This window comes from Malania oleifera, chromosome 10 (genome assembly GCF_029873635.1).
Source record: "Malania oleifera isolate guangnan ecotype guangnan chromosome 10, ASM2987363v1, whole genome shotgun sequence".
Classification (NCBI taxonomy): Eukaryota; Viridiplantae; Streptophyta; class Magnoliopsida; order Santalales; family Ximeniaceae; genus Malania; species Malania oleifera.
This window is the reverse complement of record NC_080426.1, coordinates 14,350,129-14,361,686: the sequence shown is the minus strand read 5'-3', so window position 1 is coordinate 14,361,686 and position 11,558 is coordinate 14,350,129.

The following is an 11,558-nucleotide window of genomic DNA, read 5'->3' as shown; positions in this document are numbered from 1 at the left end:
GCCGATTGGCAAGCTAAAGCTGATATGGTGACTTTCTCAACAAAAGCTTAAATGATTTCATTGCAGCTTTTAATGGTGATTCAATGTGCTCTGCCACTTGCTCATTTACTAACCAATCTCTCTCTCTCTCTCTCTCTCTCTCCCCTTCTCAAGGCTAAAGAAACTTTTTAAAAATAAAAAAAAATTTATCTGATGAGATTTAGAGATTTTGTGTATCCTCGTTGCAGAGGTTGAGGTGGTACGATTAAAAGAGTTTGTCAAAAGATATTTTTACAATACTTCAAAAGTTTGCAACTGTAAAGAGATGATATTCTCAAGTCTATATGGGAAAGCATAAGTTATTAACGTGGAAAATTATATAAGTGACTTTTACCTTCACAGATGTGTATTTTAATTATTAAATATATAATAAATTAATATTATATTCATTAATATTTAATTAGATTAATTTATAAATAATGTAACATATATAATTTATCTAATAATTTAAAAAAAAATTAGCATACAACACATACATGTGCATTTTTTTTTAATTTTTAAAAATCTTAATCTTTCAAATAATAAAATTTATAGAAATTCATAAATATTTGATGTTTTCAATATTTATTCTTTATCAAATGATGAATTGAAGATAATTTTTAAAATCTTGGCAAGATAGGATAAGAGTTTTATCCCTAAATTTTGTCTTTTTGTAACTTTCAAATGTTAAAGTATAATATTTTAAAAATTGAGATTTTGGATTTTTAAAAGTTTATATTTCTTGTCGGCAACAAAAAGAAAAGACAAAAAGGAAAACAAGATACACGTTTTTATTGGAGATTAACTAGGAATTTGTTCTCCGAATGAAAAAAGTTAAAGTTCTACACATCTCTCTTCATATTCATGCATATTAATTAACATACACGTTAAATTTATGTGTGCTGAAATACTCTAAATTCTCATTGGCGATTTGTATAATTTTATATGACCATCGGAGTTATATTGGACATTTTTTTATGAATTAATAGAGGTGCGTTAATGACGGTTGACTTTTACTTTTGAATTTAATGTCGCATTATAGTTTTCAATGTGACACGATAGTAATAAGTCCCCAATTATCATATATATATCTCCACATAGAGAGACCATGATTGCATAACATATTTGATTGCCATATTTTATTACATTGTTTAAAACACAAATATACAACTTGTTTATATTTAAAAAGAGCATTGAATAAATTTTGCATGTTGTCAATAGTGTTTTTTCCCATTTTATTATTATTTTAAAATAATATATTAAATAATACTTTGTTCAGAAAAATTATTCTCGAAATGAAGCTCACGTAATCTCGCTAGACCATCTAGTGAGATTTGCTAATCTTGCTAGTTGGTCCAGGGAGATTTGCATGACACGTATTTTTTGTTGATTCATTCTCTGATTCTTGCCGTGGTTTCAATTTTTCTGGGCATCCAGTAGTTCTTCGACTATGAGTCCGTTGTGGAAGTTGCCGAGGAGCAGACCAACTGGGTCATGTTGGCCACGCTGGTGGTGTTGATCCTCCTCGTTCGGTGGCTGTCTTCAATAGAGGACCTCGCCAGCTTCTTCGGGTACTCTCCCTACGACCGCTGTCGCCGTACCCACCACCGCCAGTCGGAGTGAAGCTCCCCATGGAGAGTGGCCGCTCTCCTCCTCCTCCTCCTCGTCTTGGTGCAGATGGCCATGCCGCAACGTTATTGTTGACCCTATGGGTCATATCCTGTTTTGATTATGACAAATACTTGGATATTTAATGTCTGCTAAGTTGATGTGCAGATTTATCTTAGCAATATCAAATGATGGTACTCATAGATCCGGAGGAAAATGAAGACCCTAGTTGATATTTAATTCGTTATTATTCATTTGGGTCTATAATAGTAATATAGGAAAGGTCTGTAATATTAAATGCATATCATGCATGTAGGAACTACAAAGCTCAAAGGCCTTGAAACAACTTTAGGTCCCTACACATCACTTGAAAATCAAATGACCTTAGACAAGACTTCAATCGACCGACGCCGAATTTTTTCAGTGTCCTCAAGAAGACCCAAACTAACCTTAGGACTTCATATGCTTCATAAAAATATGTGCTATCTTCTTAAATTAAATCATCATATGAATAGGGACAACTTTTCAAAGAGAAAATGACTGAAAATGCCCAAATTGACATGTTTTGTGACGACCTGTTTATTTTTCACATTTTTTTTTCAAAATATAATAAAATAAATATCACCGATCCCAGCTCTGCAGAACACAATCCACCTGAACTCGTGGGTACCACGTATACATCAGAACACAAAACGAAAGCCTAAGTAGCAGGAAACATACAATCATATACATCTCATTATATCATACATCACAATACCAGAGTTACTACAATCACTGTATACATATATACACAACACTCAACCCAAAAAGATGTCTTAGGGCCATTTCCATAAAATACATCCAACCCTATCAAAATACTTACCATTCTGGAAGGGCAGATCTACCGTACTAGATCAGCGGGGCTTTACCCACTCTCCTATCAAGGGCTCCTGAAACGCTTATAAAATTTAGGGGTGAGATACCTCTCAGTAAGAGAAATAAGTTAATACTAGTGTGTGGCAACATGAGTATTCCGTGTTATACATATACCATACAGAATATATTCGGTAACTATTTTGTCAAATCTGGGAAAACATATATATCATCAAAACATGACAGAACATACTGCATTTCATAAATATATTTCATTTCATATAATAGTAATACAAAAACATTCCTAGTAGGTTAGCTAGCTATTGTCATGTATTACCCCCATATGACTGGGTTGTGTGACTCGAAAGCGATACCTGACAATGGTTGGCCAACCACTGTCAAGTCAAAAGTATAGTCTGTAAGTCTGATGGGTTTGCCAGACCTGTTCCATACACCAGGGGCGATCACACACTTCTTAAAAACCCCATTGACCATCCAATCTCACACCACTCCGTACAGCGGCATTAACACAGATATCATGATCATGATGACCATAGACACATAACAATGGTATCGTGCAAGTTCTAACCTAGACTAAGCCAACCAGGTTCTCATATCATATAACATATACTAAAATTGTGATACATGGATATCTCATATCATTAATTATTAGATCAATCATATCATTTTGCATATTTATGTATATCAAGAAAATCATCGACCTGTACACCGGTATTTCACATTTTACTATAGCTTGGCCCGTACGCCAGTAAATCATAGCACAGCCCGTACGCTGGCAAATCACATTCATAACTCGGCCCGTATGCCGAAAAATTATATACATAGCTCAGCTCGTATGCTGACAAATCATACACATAGCTCGCCCCGTACACCGGCAAATATATATAAAAATCTTGACCCATACGCCGGTTTTCCATTATATAAATCTGCATCATAATCACATTTCTAGAAAATAGTAATTCATAACAATTTCTACTCATGCCATAATAACAGGTTTTCCGCATATTCAACATACCATCAATTTCAACAGTGTTTTTTTAAATTTAAATCATATATATATACGAACATATTTACTTTCCTAAAATCAAATGCTATATATACATATATTTTCTCAAAAAGAACTAACTTAGTTTATCCCCTTACCTGATTCCTGAAAAGCCCCTAAGAAAATTTGTCTCGCACCCATAGGGTTCCCAATTCAACACCCTGAAAACAACATTTTCCAGAACTAAAGTTCAGTATTTCTACGCGTACAACACTTTCTATAACTGCCAAAGAACCAAATACTGAGTAGAAAGTCTTACTATAGAATTGGGATGATTTCCAACTCTGCCCCACCGACGATTTGCTCCAACAGACTTGTAGAGAACTTTCCCAAGAGCGTCGTGGTGGCTTCAAATTGTCGAACCAGCAGAAATTCGGCCTGAAATCGAAGAAAGAAGAAGGAGGGACCGAAGGGTAGGAGAGAGAAAGGTATTGCGCAAGAAATTTTAGCCAAAAATGAGTTTTAGGCTTATTTAAACTGTGGCCTTCGTCAACGAGCCACATCACCTCGTCGACGAGGTCAATACAAAATTTGTCAATGAATTCTCCCCTTCGTCAACGAAATTCAGAAACCCCAAAATCATCCCCTCGGTATTTCCTCATCGACAAGTCACGTCACCTCGTCGACGAACCCAATTATATTTTCGTCGACGAACTCCAACCCTCGTCGATGAACTCCTGTTATACCCTCGTCGACGAGTCCCCTGTATTCGTCAGCAAGGATTTATCCTTCCAAAATGCAATTGCGTTCATTGACGAAATCGACTGCCTCCTTCTGTTTCCGATTTCCATTTCCCTTTCTTTTTATTATTTAAATACCATTATTCTTCGAGTCGTTACATGTTTGGTCGACCAAACTCAATTACACTGAGTTTCTATGTTGAATGAACTCCCACCAAGTCAACAGGTTGACCTCTTGGTCGATCGATTAGATATATACAAGCAAGCCTTGGTCGACCAAACCTCCTTAGGTCAACAAGTTAACCGCTCAGTCGACCGACCAAATTTATATGGGCAACGCTCTGGTTAACCGAACCCCCATGTGGGAGAATCCAACAATCCAGTCAACCAAACTTCATAGTTCAAAATCACCTGGTCGACTGAACCACGCAGAAATGGAAAAATTGCCCTTGGGACCCTAAGTCTAGTCGACCGAACTCTCAGTTCAAATTTCTCCCAGTCGACCAAACTTTGTTACTTGGTCAACTGAACCTCAAGTTCGGTTGACTGGTGCTCTCGAGTTGGACAATTATTTTTACCGTGGTTAAATTTTTTAAACGGGGTTAGTTGTGCTAAAACGTTTTAAAACAATTCTAATGATACCTTATGTATCTTGGACGGTTATAATTATGGGGTACTTTATATATACCCCCTCATTTGCAAAAATTAGTATGAGATTGGTAATAATAATTAGCTAATATCCTCTAATTTTCAAAAATTCAAAATCTTATATTCAAACCATATACTACTCTTCTTACTCATTCATATTGCAAATACTTCTTTGTAAGAGTTCTCTTGTATTTATCTCACCAAGCTTAAACTTTCTCTTGCTTGTTTTGATTGAGATTTATTTTTCATAAAGAGTAAGCTTCAAGTTCTCCTAAGGGGCTTCGTAAATAAGTCTTCCATAGGAAAAATACCTTGAGCTTTTGAGTTTTGCATTTTCATCGCAATACTCAAGAGAGTTTTGCATTTTCATTGCAATACTCAAGAGTTTATATTGTGTTTTGGTTGTGAAAAATATTTTACAAATCGTTTTCAAATATCGCTTGTGCTTATCTTTGAAAAATATTTTGAGATATTTGCGTGAGTGCTAAAAGATCTTTGTTACTATACCTTTTAATTGAGATTATCATCTTGATACAAAGATCAAATAAATTTTTACAAACCGTTTTTTTTTTAATCTCTTATTGTTTATATTGAGAAAAATGATTTGTTGAGATATTTGAAGTGTGCTTGTGATCTTTTCTAGTGCATTATGATTGAGAATATTATTTTGAAACAAAGATCCTATCACTTACACTCTTACGTACTGATTGCATTATTGACATTAATTTTGAGAGTAGACACTAAAGCTACACTAAGTCTATCATATCATATCATTCGGTAGTGTATTGATTACATTGGTACATAATCTGTTTAGTTGAGAAGCATATTTGTTGTACACAAATTTTATTATGAAATTTGTTGTATTCTAGGCATGACGTGAAGGGGCGGTAATCCAGCCCGGAAGGATTGTGTAGGTTGAGGTCAGCCCTATGTTAATTGAGCTGGTTGTAAAGGTTGAGATTAGTCCTGTGCTAATTGACCTGATTGTTTAGGTACCGCTCCACTCGTTAAGTGGGCTCAGCCCTATGTTTGTTGAGGTAATCCTTGTGCTTGTTAGCCAAAGCAGGGACGTAGGCAGTATTGGCCAAACCCCGATAACATATCATGCGTATTCTTTATATTTCTACAAATTTATTTTCCGCACCTTTATTTTCAGCACATGTATGTTGTATGCTTGATTCATTATATGTAGTACATATGCTGATTGAGTTTATAATTGTATAGACAGACCCTAGGTTTGTGTAATTCTGATTGTTAGACTGGTTAACTTAGGAAAGAATTTTAAGTACCCAATTCACCTCCCCTCTTGGGTATACACCAAAGCTAATAGGCACCGTCGCCCTTTGCTTGTTTTTATTTTTTATTTTTGTTGCAAGTTCTACTACTGTTTCAACATTCTGGTTTCTTTTGTTTTAGTTTTTGATTTCTATAATCTAAATTGGTTTGTTCCTGTTTTGGCCGAGGGAGGTGTAGAACAAATAGGTCTGAATTTTTTTCCCCCATTTTCATTTATTTGTTTGCACATTCCTCTAGAAATGAGGGACTCTAGAACTTTTGTACATGTAATTGAGAGCACTACGTGTTTGTTAAAATGTCCAACAAAGGAAATGAGAAAGAAAAGAAATAACGGAAGCATGGGCAGAGCATGCATCATGTGCAAGGATCCCCTCACTGCAAGTCATATGTACTGTTAATTTAAAAAATGAACGAACATGGAACTCATTTTTGAGCCAATCAATGTCACATCTCTCACAGGAAAATTAGGTAATGAGTTAATCTAATTAAACAAGATCTTTCTTAAAATGGGTGGATGCAAATGCTAATGTACTCTCAAACACAGTCTCCGTTTTTACAGACATTAAGGTGGTGACTTTGCTTTTGTATTATTCAATTTTTGTTGTGTTTGTTTGTTTGTTTTTTCCTTTTATTTAATTTTCTTTTTTTGAAAGTGTCATGCTAAACTCCTTTTATCGGCACCTGAAATATAATATGATATTGAAACGTCTTCCTATTGCATATACAATCACAACATAGGCATGGGGTCGTGGGATGCTTGTAGTGCATTTTGTTGCTTTAGTAGAGCATGAAGAACATTGCATGTTATAATAAAGCCAATTACAAAATATTTTTACTATTTTTCAATTATCATGTCTAATAAAATTTTTATTGTAAAATAAAAATAATTAGGTAAAATAATTGTAGCAAATTTTATTTGTATTAAAATAATTTTTTTGATATGTATTATTTGTAATTTTATTATTTTAATCAAATTTTTATTATATTATTTGATTTAAAGATAAAATGAATACTTTTTAGAGCAATCGCAATATGGCATACATTAGATGTATTCCTAATTTGTGTCAGCATTTGGGTAAAAACATTTGCATTTCAAAAACCCATCCCTTAAAATATTTTAAAAAATAATTGGTTTGGAAAAATTTTTTTATGAAAAAAAAACTACTAATCAATTTGTTTCCCTTAGTTAGACATTTTAACAAACACCTAGTGCTCTCAACTACATATACAAAGGTTCTAGAAAAAAGAGTCCCTCATTCCTAGAGTAATGTACAAACAAATAATTGAAAATGGGAGAAAAAAAAATTTCAAACCTAGTTGTTCTACACCTCCCTAGCCCAAAACAGGAACAACCCAATTCAAATTAGAGAAATCAAAGACCAAAACAAAAGATATCATAATGCTGAAACAATAGTAGAACTTGCAACAACAAAAAAGAAAAGAAAAAAAAAAGCAAAGGACGAGGGTGCCGCACCAGCATAGCCATCTACACCAAGATGAGGAGGAGGAGGATGAGAGCGGCCACTCCCCATGGCGAGCTTCCCTTTGGCTGGCGGTGGTGGGTACGACGGAGGTGGCGTTCGTAGGGAGAGTACCCAGAGAAGCTGGTGGGGTCCTCTATTGAAGACAGCCACCGAACAAGGAGGATCAGCACCACTGGCGTGGCCAGGAGGACCCAATTTATAACGACCGGATGAATAATAGTATTTAAATAATAAAGAAAAGGGTAATGGGAAACAGTAACAGAAGGAGGTAGCGGGTTTCGTCGACGAACGCAACGTTGCGTACTGGGCTCATCGATGAAGGTGTGTGTGATGACCCAAAAAAAAAATATATATATATATATATATATATATATGATTAAAGTATAATAATAATAAAATAATAAAAATAGTCATTAAGTTAATATCAATACAGAAGTATTTTTCCGTAGGATCCTTAATTCCATGTTTGATGCCTAAGAAAGACCTTGTCTTAGCAAGTGCTCAGAGACCATTGCGGCTCAGTCGCTCCCTGGAGGTCGATTTGGTCAAAATAGAATTTCATAGGATAAACAGGATAGACACTGTTTGTACACGTAAATAAGTATATATACATAAAATAGTGTTTTGACAAACATAATTTGTAGAAATACATAATAAAATGATAATAATATAGGTATCATATGTGGGGCCCACAAGACTATGTGGGGTCCACATGAGTCCCGGAGCCACAAGACACTGTGTATATACGTAAATAAATACATAAAATAATGTTTTAACTGATATAATTTGAAGAAATATATGATAAAATAATAATAATATAGGTATCCTATGCGGGGCCCACAAGACTGTGTGGGGCCCACAAGACTGTGTGGGGCCCACATAAGTCCCGAAGCCGTATGGAGGTTTACACAAGTCTCAAAGTTATGTAGGATACATAAAATCGTATAAGAGTTATTCGAGTTACGTAGGATCCATTCGGGCCTCGAAGTTATGTGGGGCCCACATGAGTTTTCAAAATTTAAATTTAATTTTTGTTCAAAAATAAATAATAAAATAAATAAATACTAAAAGTAGTTTAAAATTAATAACAATGATAATAATAATGATAATAATGATTAGGAAAAAAATAATAAAATAATAAATTAAGTAATTGATTAATTAATTAGGTAAGTATTTAATTAAAAAAAATTATTTAATGGGAATGGTGGCAAACACTCCCACATGGCCTCCATCCTTATCCCATACACAACCCATACCTTGCCCATTCTTTAATTTTTTAAAAAAATTATAATTTCACCCATCTCCCCACACTTTTATAAATTTCATTTCTTCCCCAAAATTTTCCTATAAATAGGGAGCTCTCAACCTTCATTTTCACAACAATTTTCCAAGGAAGAGAAGAATTAGTGAGTGAAAGAAATTGTGGTGGAGAGAGAATTTTTGAGTAAGTTCTCAATCACCCACTCTTTCCGATCTCATTTCTTAGAGATAGTTACAGTGTTCGTAAGGAAGAAGGTAAGTAAATTTTGATTATGTTAGTTTCTTTTTTTTATTTTAAATTCATACCCGAGCTTATTTTGTACGTAAATTTTAATTATGTTACTTAGTTCCACAAAATTTTCATGAGTTTATTTTTACGCATATTTAATTATACCAGTTCTATCTTTAATATACTTGTATCTATTTTTGAGTTAAGAAATGTTCTAATCCCCTCGGGTAAATTTTCAGCATTTATTTCTATTCAAAAATAAAATTAGATATATATTTAACACAAAAATTGTGTGGCATGAGTTTATTTATACGTTGCATTTTTTTTATGAAAATATGAGTAAAGATGAGACTTTCACCATATTATTTTAAATTGCATTAATTATAATAAGATGATTTTAAAACCACTTATGGTAAGGAAAGTTCGAAGTTACAGATGCTTGGTACCGCAGCTTAAAGTTTATACGGATCAGAGTGCACCCACACTGTTTATAGAGTGGTTATTTATGTTAGTGGATTTCTCCTGAGTGCACACCTGGTTCCGGACCAGGACTTAATAAGGAAAATCTCACTTAAAGTTTACGTACGTTGATTTAGTTTGGTCGACCAGCCAACTAAGTCCAGTTTTCGGACCGCACAACCCAGTCATGGGGGTAGACATGACTTACGGCAAATAGGCCTAAGGGTGGTTTTTTTTATAATATATGTTTATACATATTTAATTACGTGTACAAAGTTACTGATGATTTGAAAGAAAAGTGTAAGCTTACGTGAAAAGGATCATTCTGATACTTAAATGACGATCTAAGGAAAACGTATAAGGAAAAGTATATGTATGTTTATCATTAAATATTTTTACAATTTTAAAGTTAAGAGTTTAATTTAACAGTTATAGTATATGATTATAAAAATTTACTGTTGAAATTGATGACAAAAGTTTTATGCAGAAATTTTTAAATTTATATTTATTCTAAAAGCAGTCTTGAAGTTATAGTATTAAATATTGTTTTACGAAATTCTTTAAAAACTCATTTTGGCCACATACTAATAATAATCTTATTTACTTACTGAGCGTCGTCTCACTTCAATCATATTTTTATTTCAGATAACTCTGAAGAGCATGTTGGAAATCAGGCTTAGCAAGCATACGGGTGGGGATAGAAAATTAAAGATTGATTAGAAATATTAGTATGGTTTCAAATATTTATGTTTGTGTAATTTTTCTTCTTTTGAAATAAATGATTGTAATATGGATAATTAGTGCTCTAGTTTAATAAAAATTGAGTTTATTTTGCTTCCACTGTAAATCAGTAGTAAAAAGTTAATATCCCAGGCCCCTAGGGGTTGGGGTGTTACAGTGTGTCTTGTCGACGAGAAGATACCGAGAGGATGTTCTGGGCGACTTTGAATTTTTTTGACGAATTTCCTATTAGCCTCATCGACGAATCCCATAGTATAAATAATGTTAAACTCAGATTTTACGCAGAAATTCAACAGAACTCTCTCTCTCTCTCTCTCTCTCTCTCTCTCTACGGTTCCTCTTCCTTCTCTCTTCGATTTTGGCCCCTTCGACTGCCGGATCGATGATCTGAGGCCACCACGACGCTCCTGGAAAAGTTCTCTCCAAGTCTATTGAAGCGGATCGCTGGTGGGACAAAGTTGGATTTTATCCCAAATTCAGGTTAAGGTCTTTTTGTCAAAATTTGACTTTCCAGAAGTTGTAGAAAATGTAGTAAGTAAAGAAATAGTAATATTCTGTTTTGACAAATATTATTTTCAGGGTACTAAGTGGGGAGCCCTACGGATGTAAGACCCATTATAGTAGGGGATTTTAGCAGGAATCGGGTAAAAGAAATATGCTATGCTAGGTAACTCTAGTATGTTTTCAGTATAAATTATACGTTTTTATCATATTATTATTCATAGCAAAAATTTATATGGTTTATCAATTATGTTTAATATGTTTTAAATTACTATGTGGCTCGAGAATAAAAATATAGTACAGAGACATGTTTTATAGTAATATTTAATATTATATTTTTACAGAATACACAAACAAGAAACATGTTTACAGTAAACTTTCAGAATACCATGACATACAGATTTACAGTTAATTTCAGAAATACAGTTATTATAGAAACAGTTTATTCCAGCGTCATGGTTCATACAACTATTTTGGAATCATGGTAAAACAAATAGTTATATACAGAAACGTACTATATAGTATCAGACCCTGATAGATTATTACAGATACAGTTTACAGAGTACGGTACCATAGCTATATACAGTTCAGAGTACAATCACGTATTCAGATAATATGTGATAGATAAGTTGATTGTGCCTATGTCGTGGGCAGGCTCTCCATCAGATATGGGTTGAGGAGAGCCGATTTAACTGACGGAGTATAGTGATTTATCC